This window comes from Pongo abelii, chromosome 13 (assembly GCF_028885655.2).
Source record: "Pongo abelii isolate AG06213 chromosome 13, NHGRI_mPonAbe1-v2.0_pri, whole genome shotgun sequence".
NCBI lineage: Eukaryota > Metazoa > Chordata > Mammalia > Primates > Hominidae > Pongo > Pongo abelii.
The window spans coordinates 120190911-120203779 of record NC_071998.2 but is presented as its reverse complement, the minus strand read 5'-3'; the positions used below and the strand labels follow the sequence as shown (position 1 = coordinate 120203779).

At 54.0% G+C, this 12869-nt stretch overlaps 1 protein-coding gene across 4 annotated transcripts in view; it reads right to left on the bottom strand.

Moving 5' to 3' along the window:
- The window catches only part of LRRC8A (leucine rich repeat containing 8 VRAC subunit A), a 38173-nt gene that overhangs the window by 25097 nt on the left and 207 nt on the right, over nt 1-12869 (bottom strand). Inside the window, exons 1-3 of one of the 4 annotated variants that reach the window (XM_054521174.2) lie at nt 12294-12851; nt 9493-9722; nt 8725-8831 (exon numbers count right to left, since the gene is read on the bottom strand). The exons of 1 other annotated variant lie outside the window; for it this stretch is intronic. The gene's annotated coding sequence lies outside the window, so the exon portion shown is untranslated. Of the gene's footprint in view, nt 1-2395; nt 2506-8724; nt 8832-9492; nt 9723-12293; nt 12852-12869 lie in introns of those variants that run through there. 2 more of the 4 variants (XM_002820281.5, XM_063714075.1) reach the window with 2 other exon arrangements.

Here is a 12869-nt window from a genome sequence, read left to right as displayed (position 1 = left end):
ATATGATATCTTTTTTTTTTTTTTTTGAGGTAGAGTCTCACTCCGTCGCCCAGGCTGGAGTACAGTGGTGTGGTTTTGGCTCACTGCAACCTCCACCTCCTGGGTTCAAGCGATTCTCTTGCCTTAGCCTCCCAAGTAGCTGGGACTACAGGTGTGTGCCACCATTCCTGGCTAATTTTTGTATTTTTAGTAGAGATGGGGTTTTGCCATGTTGGCCAGGGTGTTCTCAAACTCCTGACCTCAAGTGATCCACCTGCCTCGGTGTCCCAAAGTGCTGGGATTACAGGTGTGAGCCACTGCACCTGGCCTGTTACTGGTATAATTTTTTTTTTTTTTTTTTTTGAGATGGAGTCTCACTCTGTCGCCCAGGCTAGAGTGCAGTGGCATGATCTCTGCTCATTGCAAGCTCCGCCTCCCAGGTTCACGCCATTCTCCTGCCTCAGCCTCCCAGGTAGGCAGGACTACAGGCACCCGCCACAATGCCCGGCTAATTTTTTTGTATTTTTAGTAGAGATGGGGTTTCGTCGTGTTAGTCAGGATGGTCTCGATCTGCTGACCTTGTGATCTGCCCGCCTCAGCCTCCCAAAGTGCTGGGATTACAGGCGTGAGCCACCATGCCTGGTGATTTTCTAAAACAAGAATGATGGCTGGGCACGGTGGCTCACGCCTGTAATCCTAGCACTTTGGGAGGCCGAGGCGGGTGGATTACTTGAGGTCAGGAGTTTGAGACCAGCCTGGCCAACATGGCGAAATCCTGTCTCTACTAAAAATACAAAAAAATTAGCTGGGCATGGTAGCACACACCTGTAGTCCCAGCTACTCAGCAGGCTGAGGCAGGAGAATCGCTTGAACCCGGGAGGTGCAGGTTGCAGTGGGCCGAATCTGTGCTCCTGTACTCCTGCCTGGGTGACAGAGTGAGACTCTGTCTCAAAAAATAAAATTATATCAATAACAAACTTATTACTGTGTACAGAAAAGAATTTAGAAAGCTATGCACAGAACTATATATAGTTAAGTCTACTCGTGGTAAGACTGTAGAGGGCTATGTATATTACACATTCTTCCATTATTTAAATCTGGTATGTTTATGAGTAGAAAAACTCCTTGGAAATAAATCAAAAGACCTTCCTCACTGTGTGGTTTCTCAGGATGATAAAAGAATTTATGAGTAGCTGCCATCCGTATATTAGAAACAGGTCAGCCTCATCCTCCCTGCCCTGCCTCGTAACACTCACGCTCAGCAGCTTGCGGTCCTCATCTCCTGGGAGCAGAGCGGGGAGGAGCTCAGACCCCAGAGTTGGGCAACTCAAACGTCAACTCCACCACTGCCTCACTGGGGCCTCAGAGCCTCTGTGTCCTCAACTGCAAGATGGAAATATTACATCCTAAAATATTACAGCCTAAAATGGGTTATAGCTGTGAAATGGGTTATCGTGAGAATTAACAATAAGATAAGGCATCATGGGTCAATACAGCACCGGGCACACTCAGGCTGTTGTTCCACAGTCCCACCTGCCATCGCAGATGACCCTCCCAGAATTCAGTGGTGACTGACCTGGGTGAGGGCCCAGCCTCAAGCACCATGTCTCTGAGCAGGGGCCAGACCACTCGGAGACCCACAGGACCCCCTAGGACTCACAGAACCTCGAACACCTGGAGGCCCTCCCAGGCTCAGGACTCCCTTGTGGCAGAGTTGGCCATCTGCTCTCAGAGCCAGTCCTTAGGTTCAGCCTGAGTCCACATCCCCTGGATGCTTCTCGAAGACAGGGAAAGGAGCCAAGAAATGACAAGCTGCCCACTCTGTCCCAGAGACAGACCCCCCAGCACGCACCAGACCCCATGTGGGCCCATGGGGATTTGGCGTGGCTCCCACACCTGGGCGGCAGGCAGGCGGGCTGCGGGTAAACAGGGCACAGAGAGCCTTTTGTGAAAGCGCAAACAAGGCTGAGCCGGGAAAACTTCCCAAGCAGGAGGGGAGGCGGGAGGCTGGCACCCCTCCTGTACCGGAGATGGGAAGGCTGGCCCTCCAGTGCTCTCTCAGGGAGCGCGAAGGGGCCGCTCTCAACAGGCCCTGTCCCGGGAGGGTTCCAAGCCTGTGGATCTGTTCCCACCACCGGCCATGGGTCATGTGCTTACCCTGTCCCAGAGCCAGAGCGGGAGGAGAGGTCTCAGCCTCGTCTGGCACACACAGCCTCCACCCTCCCCAGGGCGGACACTGCCCTGGAGGCCCCCACACCCAGCTGGGGTGAGTCAGAGGCTGCTGGCTGGGGGTGCTGCCTGGCTTGGGACTCACCCTGTGTAGAAGGGCACACCCTCACTTCCTGGGGAGAGGAAGAGGGGAGACGCCAGGGCTGGAGGGGGAGGGGAGCACGGGTCAGTTCCAAACTGCTCTCACCTGGGCTGGGCTCCCAAACAGGTTCATCCTCACACCAACTTGCAAGGGCGTGGCCTGCCTTCTAGGGTGAAAGGCAACAGGTGAGGGATACCCACCTGGGCTTCCCCCAGCAGCTCTGGAGCCAAGCAGAGAGAGGCAGCAGGTGGGGCTGGAGGTGCAGCCTCAGGACCTGCCCTCGCCCTGCCAGGCTGGGGCAGGAGCACCCAGTTACTGACCATCAACTAAGTGCCCAGCATGTCCTTGCCCCATCTCCCAACCTTCATGCAAAGCAGCAAGGTGGCACCCACCTCACCACGAGACCGTGAGAAAGTCCCTTCACCTCGCTGGGCTCTGGTCTCCTCAGCTGTAAAATGGTCTGACAAGTCTACTGCTTGGAGGGTTGTGATGAGGACAGAAGGATAGAGTCCACATAAAGCTTTTGGACTAGTGCCTGCCACACAGTAAGGCTCTGGAACGTTCACTGCTGTTATTATTATGGTAGAGTTTATCAGTCCTTTTATGGGTGTGATGTCTGAGACCCAGAGAAGTTTTGGTAACCTGCCCAAGGCCACACAGCTAAGAAGAGCTGGGAAGTTGCACCCCAAACCTGACTTTCCATTGTGCCAACCTGCCTCAAAGGCAAGCAGGCCTCCTGGACCCGCCTGGGACCCAGGCCCTTGAAGATACTTCTTGAGACAAGATCCTCTTTTCCTTAGGGGTACATGGAAACCAGGGCTCTACAGGGAACCCCATCAGGCCATACTCAGATGCCTCTGGTCTCATGGGTACTGCTGTAAGGAAGCTCTGGAAGGGAGCCTAGCCCTGGGTTTAGGGCCAGAAGGCAGTGTTGGGTCTGGGCCCCGGGGGCAGAGGGGCCTGGAAGGCAGGCCGTTTTATTTTTTTTTGAGACAGGGTCTTGCTGTCGCCCAGGCTGGAGCACAATGGTGCGATCACGGCTCACTGCAACCTTGAACTCCTTAGCTCAAGCGATCCTCCAGCCTCAGCCTCCGAGTAGCTGCAACTACAGGCATGTGCCACCACACCTGGCTATTTCTAAAAATTTTTTGTAGAGATAGGTTGTTATGTTGCCCAGGCTGGTGTGGAACTCCTGGGCTCAAGCAGTCCTCCAGTCTCAGCCTCTAAGTACCTGGAACTACATGCACATGCCACCACACCTGGCTAATTTTTTTCTTTTCTTTTTTTTTTTTTTTTTTTAGACGGGGTCTCACTCTGTCACCCAGGCTAAAGTGCAGTGGCACAATCTCGGCTCACTGCACCCTTCACCTCCCAGGTTCAAGCAATTCTGCCTCGGCCTCCCAAGTAGCTGGGATTACAAGTGTATGTCACCACACCCGGCTGATTTTTGTATTTTTTAGTAGAAACAGGGTTTCACCATGTTGGCTAGGCTGGTTTCGAACTCCTGACCTCAGGTGATCCACCTGCCTCAGCCTCCCAAAGTGCTGAGCCACTGCGCCTGGACTAATTTTTTTTATTTTTGTAGAGACAGGTCACTATGTTGCCCAAGCTGGTCTGGAACTCCTGGGCTCAAGCAATCCTCCACCTCAGCCTCCCAAAGTGCTGGGATTACTGGTGGGAACTGCCACATCCAGCCAACAAACACTCATATTTGCACAGGGAGTCACGGCCACACACAGTTTACAGGTCTTAACCTGTTATGAATACCAGCGCTGCCTTCTTAGGCAGGTTATGAAATGTGGCCACCAGTACCCTAGAGAGGCAGCACACACATCTTCTGCTGAGATCCCAGGGGACTGGGCACCGGCCAAGCCCTAGGCAAACCAGGGGGAGGACTGGGGGGTCTGACAGAGGGTGAGCTGCCTGGTACCTGACTCTCTTGGATGGAAGGGGGCTACCCTCAGGGATCCTGACCCATGGGGTCAGCTTGGAGATGCGAGGTGTCCCTGCAGGGGACACCTGCCCAACGCCCCCGCTGCTGGTCAGTGCATTTGTCATGCTGCCCGTCAGAGGGCGCAGGTTTGGCAGCAGCACTCTGACAGCGTCCAGGTGGCACGTGAAAGCTGTGGAATTTTACAGCCACTTTTACTCCACTGGAACATCGCTCTAGGCGTGAGGCTTAGATTGCAGCAAGCAATTTAATTTTGAGGTTTTAAGCCCTCAAGAGACGTTTAGATGTAGACAAACTTGCTGCGAGATGCAAGACGCAACAGAAATGCATCTGGAAGACAGCAGGGAACGTTTGTGGCCGCGAGTAAAAGCCCTTCTAGAAACCTCAGCCCCACATGTCCTTGAGGAGGGAAGGTTGCCTTCCCAGCACGCGCGCGCACACACACACACACACACACACACACAAAATGAAGCCACTAAAAAACAACTGTCTGGCCAGGTGCGGTGGCTCACGCCTGTAATCCCAGCACTTTGGAAGGCCGAGGTGGGTGGATCACCTGAGGTCAGGAGTTCGAGACCAGCCTGACCAACAAGGTGAAACCTCATCTCTACTAAAAATATAAAAATTAGCCAGGCGTGGTGGTGCGCATCTGTAATCCCAGCTACTTGGGAGGCTGAGACAGGAGAATCACTTGAACCCAGGAGGTGGAGGCTGCAGTCAGCCAAGATGGCACCACTGCACTCCAGGCTGGGTAACAGAGCGGGATCCCATCTCAAAAAAGTAAAATTAAATTAAAAAAATAGGCCGGGCACGGTGGCTCACAGCTGTAGTCCTGGAACTTTGGGAGGCCAAGGCGGGTGGATCACAAGGTCAGGAGATCGAGACCATCCACAGGCAATATGGTGAAACCCCGTCTCTACTAAAAATACAAAAATTAGCCAGGCGTGGTGGTGGGCGCCTGTAGTCCCAGCTACTCGGGAGGCTGAGGCAGGAGAATAGCTTGAACCTAGGAGGTGGAGGTTGCAGTGAGCAAGATCGCACCACTGCACTCCAGCCTGGGTGACAGAACAAGACTCCATCTCAAAAAAATTAATTAATTAATTAAAAAAAAACCAACTACTGTCCAGTCCCAGTCCTGTGGGGAGCTCAGCCCTGTTTCCACACCAAGGGCAGGAGTTCTGCGGTAGACAACGGGGACTAAGGCTGAAAGAATGGCCTCTGGTCAGTGTTTCTCAGCACTGTTTGTAGCCCACCAGCCTCACAACTGCTGGGGAAGCATCTTCAAAGTTCAGATTCCTGGGGCCAAACTTCCAGGGCAGACTCTGCAGGTCTGTGGTGGTAGGCCCGGGGAACAGCATTTTAGACAAGCTCCCAGGTGACTCTGAAGGCCCCCAAAGGCCTGGGAATCTGAGAAAAAGGGGCAATGGAGGGTGAAGTAGAAAAAGCCCCGGCTGCCAAGCCATACCAACCTGGGTTCAAGTCCTGGCTTTGCCACACGTACACTGTATAACTTTGGGCCAGAGACCTCATCCCTCTGGGCCTTGGTCTGTAAAATGGTAAAGCAACCTCACACGCAAGGCTGTGGCAAAGGTAAGATGGGCAAATACGTGCAGCATCCCAGGGTGCGGCTTAGTACTGAGACACGGTGCTGAGAATGACCACGGACTGTGGAGGTGCTACTGCAGAAACGAGGAGAAGCCGGAGACGCTGAGCACCATCTGTGGAGAGGCCAGCTCTGCGGCTCTCTCCCAAGCAGTGTATGGGAGAGAAAAGAGACTCCTGGGGAAGAATGGAGGAAGCGACGTGGGGGAGGGAGAGCGACAGGACAGTAAGCCTGAAAAACACAGGTGAGATGTCAGGAGCTCCGGCACAGACCTCACTCCCAGCGCGATCCCGCCAGACGCTCTCACAGCCCCGCAAAATGAGGCTGCCACGCCTGTTCGCTCTCCTTGTCCAAACCCTTGCTGAGGCCAGCTATACCCCAAAAGAGAGCATCTTTGGACCCAGGTGGCAGGGTGGGCCCTCCTCCTGCTCCTCACCTGCCCACTCTCAGAACTAAAACTTGAAAGGAGCATGCCAAAAGGACCACAACCAACACTTCCTCCAGATACAGCAAGGGTAAACTGAGTCAGGGTCTGCCTGTTCCTTCCTATCCCCAGGAAGGGCTGGGCTCAGGAGAACAATGGCTCAGACTCAATTAGTCTCAGCTTGATTCGTGTGTGTCCCCTGAACCCAGGTGGTGGGTGGAGGCCAAAACCCCTCAGGCCGGCCCATGCGGTTCATTCCACGCCATCCTCGGCAAAGAGGAGGAATTATGATCTGACAAGCAGGACCTGCTGCTTCCTGCTCAGCTCTGCCCAGCATGAAAGACTACAGCTCAGGCCTCCCCTCTCTCCAGGGGACAGAGTTCCTCAAAACCAACAGGAAACTCCTACAGGGCAGAGCCAGGAGTTGGCTGACCTTATCCCATAAACAGGAGAGTCGACACAATCACACACCAGGCACTTCCCACCTCCCTCTGCTGCTGTAAATGCCCAAACAGCTCAAAACTCCCAGCATGTGAGGGGGAGGGGCCGGGGAGGCTCCAGGGTTTGCATTCTGCCAGGACCACACACAGCTCTATCTACCTCTTGCATGGGAAAGAGGTCCAGGGGAGCCGGGGAGCCGGGCGCGGTGGCTCATGCCTACAATCCCAGCACTTTGGGAGGCCGAGGCGGCGGATCACGAGGTCAGGAGATCGAGACCATCCTGGCTAACACGGTGAAACCCCGTCTCTACTAAAAATACAAAAAAAAATTAGCCGGGTGTGGTGGCGGGCGCCTGTAGTCCCAGCTAGTCAGAAGGCTGAGGCAGGAGAATACAGTGAACCCGGGAGGCGGAGTTTGCAGTGAGCTGAGATTGTGCCACTGCACTCCAGGCTGGGTGACAGAGCGAGACTCCATCTCAAAAAAAAAAAAAAGAGGTCCAGGGAATATCACTAAATGAAACAAAAGCAAACTGTGAATCAGCAACTCAAACATGACCAGATTTTTATAAAAATAAGCAAATGGTAATAATAGATGTGGAAAAATATACCCCTTCCCATTCACACCTCTGAAGATGGGACTCAGCGGAGACTCATTTCCTAGATGACATTAAAGATCCAAACAGGCCTGGCATGGTGGCTCACACCCATAATCCCAGCACTTTGGGAGGCCGAGGTACGAGCATCTCTTGAACTCAGGAGTTCGAGACCAGCCTGGGCAATGTAGAGAGGCTCTATCTCTACAATAAATAAATAAAATTAGCTGGGCACAGTGGTGCACACCTGCAGTCCCAGCTAGTTGAGAGGCTGAGGCAGGAGGATCGCTGGAGCCTTGGAGATCGAGGCTGCAGTGAGTCATGATGGTGCCACTGCACTCCATCCTGGGCAACAGTGTGAGACCCTGTCCCCCAAAAATAGCCAAACAGTATAAAAACATATAATGAATATACAACTATGTTGGTAATTACAAAACAAAAAATTACTATTTCTTTTAAAATCCAGGCCGGGAGGCTCAGGCCTTCCTTCACACAAAAAACTGAGGTGAGAGATAAAGGCAGGGAGGCCTCAGGGCAGACAACAGAGGACCGTGGCCCAGGATTCCAGGGTCTGGATTCAAGCCGCATGTCCTTGCCTTCTTTACAGATGAGTCTGGGCAAGTTGCTTCCTCACTCTGATTTTCAGTTTCCACATCTGTAAACTGGAGATAATGGCCACTGCCTAAGCATCCTCAACTGGTCAAATGAGATCACCTACCTGAGTATGTTTGGCAAATTACACAGCCATCTATACACACACCAGCTATGACTCGGGACCACCTTCTAGGACATGAACTCTGCCAACTGCCTGCTCTATGTCAACATATTTAATCCTCCAAATGTTCTAAAGGGACTCTCCTGCCTCTGGGAACTGTTTTCCAAAGCACAGGCCAAGGAATCCCAGTCCCCAAAGATGTCTACATGATCAAATAAGCATGGGGAAACACGAGTCGCTAGCTCCCTTATCGTGATCAGCTCAATCCTGATCACGGCTCTGATTCAAGGCTCTGATAAGTCCTGCAGCAAGGATAACAAGAAGTCTTTGTTTCCCGGAATCATCAAACCACTGTGACCTAAGAAACTGGTATCTCATGGAACACACTTGGGAAACGTGGTCCATGCTTTTTGGGAAATGTGGTCATGAGGCTGCATTAGCAAAACCCAGACTGATAAGATCTGGGGTGAGGGAGAAAAAACAGAGGTTTGCAATGAAACAACTTAGCATTCAATGAGTGCAGCAAGCAGACATTACTCAGCGGGAGGAGGAAGACAGTAATTCTGCTGTCTGCCACTCTGCCCTGGACCTACAGCAAGAAAAGCAAAGGACTGTGGGGACGGAGATGCTACCCTTTGCTCCCCAGGCTGGGAAGGGCACTTGACTGGAGCTGGAGCTGGCCGGGAAGGAGAGGGGCCCAGTCCTTACCCCAAGGACGGCTCTGCTATCTGCGCGTCGGCTGTCGGTGCTGAGGCTGACCCGCGTCTGCCTGGGCAGGGTCCTGGCATTCCTTTTGCTCCATGGACGCTGCCTCCCTACAAGGAAGCGAGAGCTGCCGTCAGCAGGCACATGTGTGACTGTTGCAGTTACCTGCCACACAGCCAGCACTTCCTGAGAGCCTGCTTGGTAGCAGGCCCTTGGCTGGGCTCTGGGGTGACAAAAGAGGTTTTTTTTGAGACAAGAGTCACACTCTGTCACCCAGGCTGGAGTATAGTGGTGCGATCTCGGTTCACTGCAACCTCCGCCTCCCGCGTTCAAGTGATTCTCCTGCCTCAGCCTCCCGAGTAGATGGGATTTCAGGTGCGCACCACCAAGCCTGGCTGATTTTTTTGTATTTTCAGTAGAGACAGCGTTTCCCCATGTTAGCCAGGCTGCTCTCGAACTCCTGATCTCCAGTGATCTGCCCGCCTCGGCCTCCCAAAGTATTGGGATTACAGGCATAAGCCACCGCGCCTGGCAGACAAAAGAGGTTCTGACAGAGCACCTCCCTCCAGAACCTGGTCTACTGAGGAGGTGCCAAGTCAGTAGCGACGGTCTGAGAGCTCAGAGCTCTGCTGCAGGGGAGCCAGGAGAAGCACTAGACCCAGACTAGTGGGGTCAGGGAAGGCTTTCTGGAGGAGGAGTTGTCTGAGTTGACTCCTAAGAGTAGGAGCTGGAAAAAGAGCATTCCAGGCAGGAGGAACAGCACATGTTTACCTGGAGGAGAGAGTACATGGCATCCGGAGAAGGCTTGCGGGCTCGGCATGGCGAGATCCAGAGCCAGAGGCGGGAAGTGGCAAGAGATGAGCCACAGCAGGGTGGCTGGGTCAGGCAGAGAACAGCCACTGCCCAGACTCCAACTTAAACACCAAATCCACCCATCATCTCTGACAGTCAACCAGCCTCCGGTGAGCATCTACTCCGTATGCGCCAGACACTGTGCAGAACTGTGCATGGGAGTGGCAGGGTGAGGAAAGAGCTGTGATCACTACAACACGGGTTTCGGGGAGCCAGGAGCTGGGAGAGTGGCCCAGAGACCAGAGAGAGCCAAAGGATCAGCAGGAGTTACCCAGGAAGGAGGAGGGCAGGGGTAGACAAAGACACCCGGACTGATCTAGGAGGGATGGCTGTTTTTCCATCATTTCTACCACTGGGTATTTACTATACTGACTAAGTTCCAGGCCCTGTGCCGGGAGGGCAGACATGGAAGACGGTCTCCGCCATCATGGGAGGTAGGTCAATAACCCTGCAATTCCATACGGGGTGGTGGTGACTAGGCAGTAAAGTACCTACAGCTATATAGGCACAGAGGCCATCCAAGCCAACCTCTACCTCACTCTACCCTCCTTGTCAAGGATGGGGCACCCACTGAGGCTGGGTGGTCCAATCACCTGCCCATGGCAGAGCCAGGTCCAGAACTTTGGCCCCTGGACTCCCTGTCACTGATTATTCTAGTCCCTCCTCTTCCAGAAAGCATACCCTGACCATCCCTTACATAAGCATCCAGAGCTAATTCCTTCTTCCTCTGGGCTGCCTCTGTAATATTTCTATTAATATGGTGGTCACAGTGTATCAGAACTTATGTGTCTTCTGGTCTGCCTGTCCTCCCAGACTGCAGCTCTCAGGAGGCCAGGGATGTTTTCCCAGCCATTCCAGGCCCAAGACAGGCACTTTCTAAAGAATGGATGAATGAATGAATGAATGAATGAATGAATGAGTCAAGGCATGGAGAGACACTGTGCTGGGCTCTAAGGACCCCATATCCATCCCACCTGAATCTCCAAGAGGTCTTGGCCCATCAGTGTGTGCCTCAGTTTCTCCATGTGAAAACCTGGAGGCTGGGCGCGGTGGCTCACGCCTGTAATCCCAGCACTTTGGGAGGCCGAGGCGGGCGGATCACTAGGTCAGGAGATCGAGACCATCCTGGCTAACACAGTGAAACCCTGACTCTACTAAAAATACCAAAAATTAGCCGGGTGTGGTGGCGGGCGCCTGTAGTCCCAGCTACTCGGGAGGCTGAGGCAGGAGAATGGCGTGAACCCGGGAGGCGGAGCTTGCAGTGAGCCGAAATCGCACCACTGCACTCCAGCCTGGACGACAGTGAGACTCCGTTTCAAAAAAAAAAAAAAAAAAGAAAGAAAAGAAAACCTGGAATCAGCTCTACTCTAAGACGAGGAAGTCAGGAACCAGGCTGATTTCCCTCCAACTCCTACAGGCAAGGTCCAGGCCAAGCCAGGCAGCAACCCAGGGTCCGGCCACTTCCCTGAGTTCTGACCCACGGCAGTGATCCCCAGGATTCCCTACAGTCCAGAAAGGTCACTCAAGAGTTTGCAAAGGAAATGGCTTCCTGGTGGGTGTGCCTAAGGGATGGAGAACCACCACATCTAGTCAAGTTCTGGGGGGAAGTCATGAACATTTCCTGCGCCCCCTGCTCTGTTTTTTTTGTTTTTTTGAGAACGGAGTTTTGCTCTTCTTGCCCAAACTGGAGTGCAATGGCGCGATCTTGGCTCACTGCAACCTCTGCCTCCTGGGTTCAAGCAATTCTCCTGCCTCAGCCTCCCGAATAGTTGAGATTACGGGCGCGCAGCCCCATGCCTGGCTAATTTTTTGTATTTTTAGTAGATACAGGGTTTCACCATGTTGGCCAGGCTGGTCTCGAACTCCTGACCTCGTGATCTGCCTGCTTCAGCCTCCCAAAGTGCTGGGATTACAGGCGTGAGCCACCACGCCCGGCTCTGCACCCCCTGCTCTGTACCCTATGGTCCCTAGAAGGCAGAGGGCATCAGATCCCATGCCAAAGCCCTGAGACCAGGAAAACAAGGAAGCAGAGACCAGCCACCCAGTCACTCATTCCTGGCATGTCCACAACAGCCTCCTCCAGCACAGGTCATCTGTCCTTGCCTCCCTTCATGAGCCAGAGAAAGACTTGACCTTCACGGAAGCAACACCAGTGAGACTGAGCAATCAGCACTGCCCAGTCTCTCTGAACAAACTCCCACTCCCACATCCCCTTCACAGGAAGTATCAGCAACAGCCGATCTCCTCCCCCTTCTTACAGTCTGTCTGTCTGCCAGGTTGTCTGCTCCAGAGGGCAGAATACAGTTTGGCAGGGGTTAAGAGTACTACTAACAAGAAGAGGTGGAAGAGGCCCTTGGGAACTTCGGGCTCCCCCAATTCCTTTCCTCTCACCAGGTGCTCTCCCTCCACACCTCATTCTCCAAAGGCTTCCTGAGGTAGGGCAGGGGAAGAGGAGTCAGTGGAAGTGTGGCTCACCCAGGAACCACCCACCCTTCCAGCCAAGTCTCCATCAGGGGGCAGCTACCAGACAACCCCCGACCCATCTCTCCTTCCCAAAAAAGGCAACAATCGCAACAGCTGAGAACCGGCAGACCTGGTTCACTCCGGTCCAGATCAAGGGGAAGAAGCAGTCAGCGAAAGCAGCAGAATCATCATGAACTCCATGACCCCAGCTATGCCCCTTCAGCCTGGGAGCTCAGTTTGCTGGGTATCCAGCTCACCTAGGGCTGCACCAGGCCCGGACCTCACTGGATCTCGCCTCGCCCTCGGGCCCACCTGAATGCACAGGACTGGGACAGGGTCTGGGTTCTTAGATTCCGGACCGGTCTTCCCAAATATCCCATCCCAGACAGGCCCCAAGAGCCTAGCCGGGGATCCTGCTCCCAAGTCAGGGCACTGCCCCCATCGGAACGATAGGAAGGAGGGGTGCAAGGGAAGAGGAGGAGACCAGGAACTCAGAAGACAGTTAAGGGAATCTTTGAAAAAGAAATGGCAAGGAGAGAGCCCAGAGGTGGAACCTCTAGGAAAGGGAGAGTGTGTGTGGAGGGGTGAGGATCTGGGGGGACCCAGGGGATGACAAGTGGACATGGGGGAGCCGAGGCGGAAACTCCTGGTTTCTGGAGCACAAGGAGGCACAGGGGTGCCTGGGAGGGGGCTCGCGCGCCGCGGAGCCGGCGAGAAGGTGGTGCCCCGGAGACCCCGGGCACTGGGGAGCCCGGAGGTAGGCCGAACACCGCGGGAGGTCCCCAGGGGGCCGGCCCGGAGACAGAGCCCCAGATGCCCCGGGCGCCCGGGGC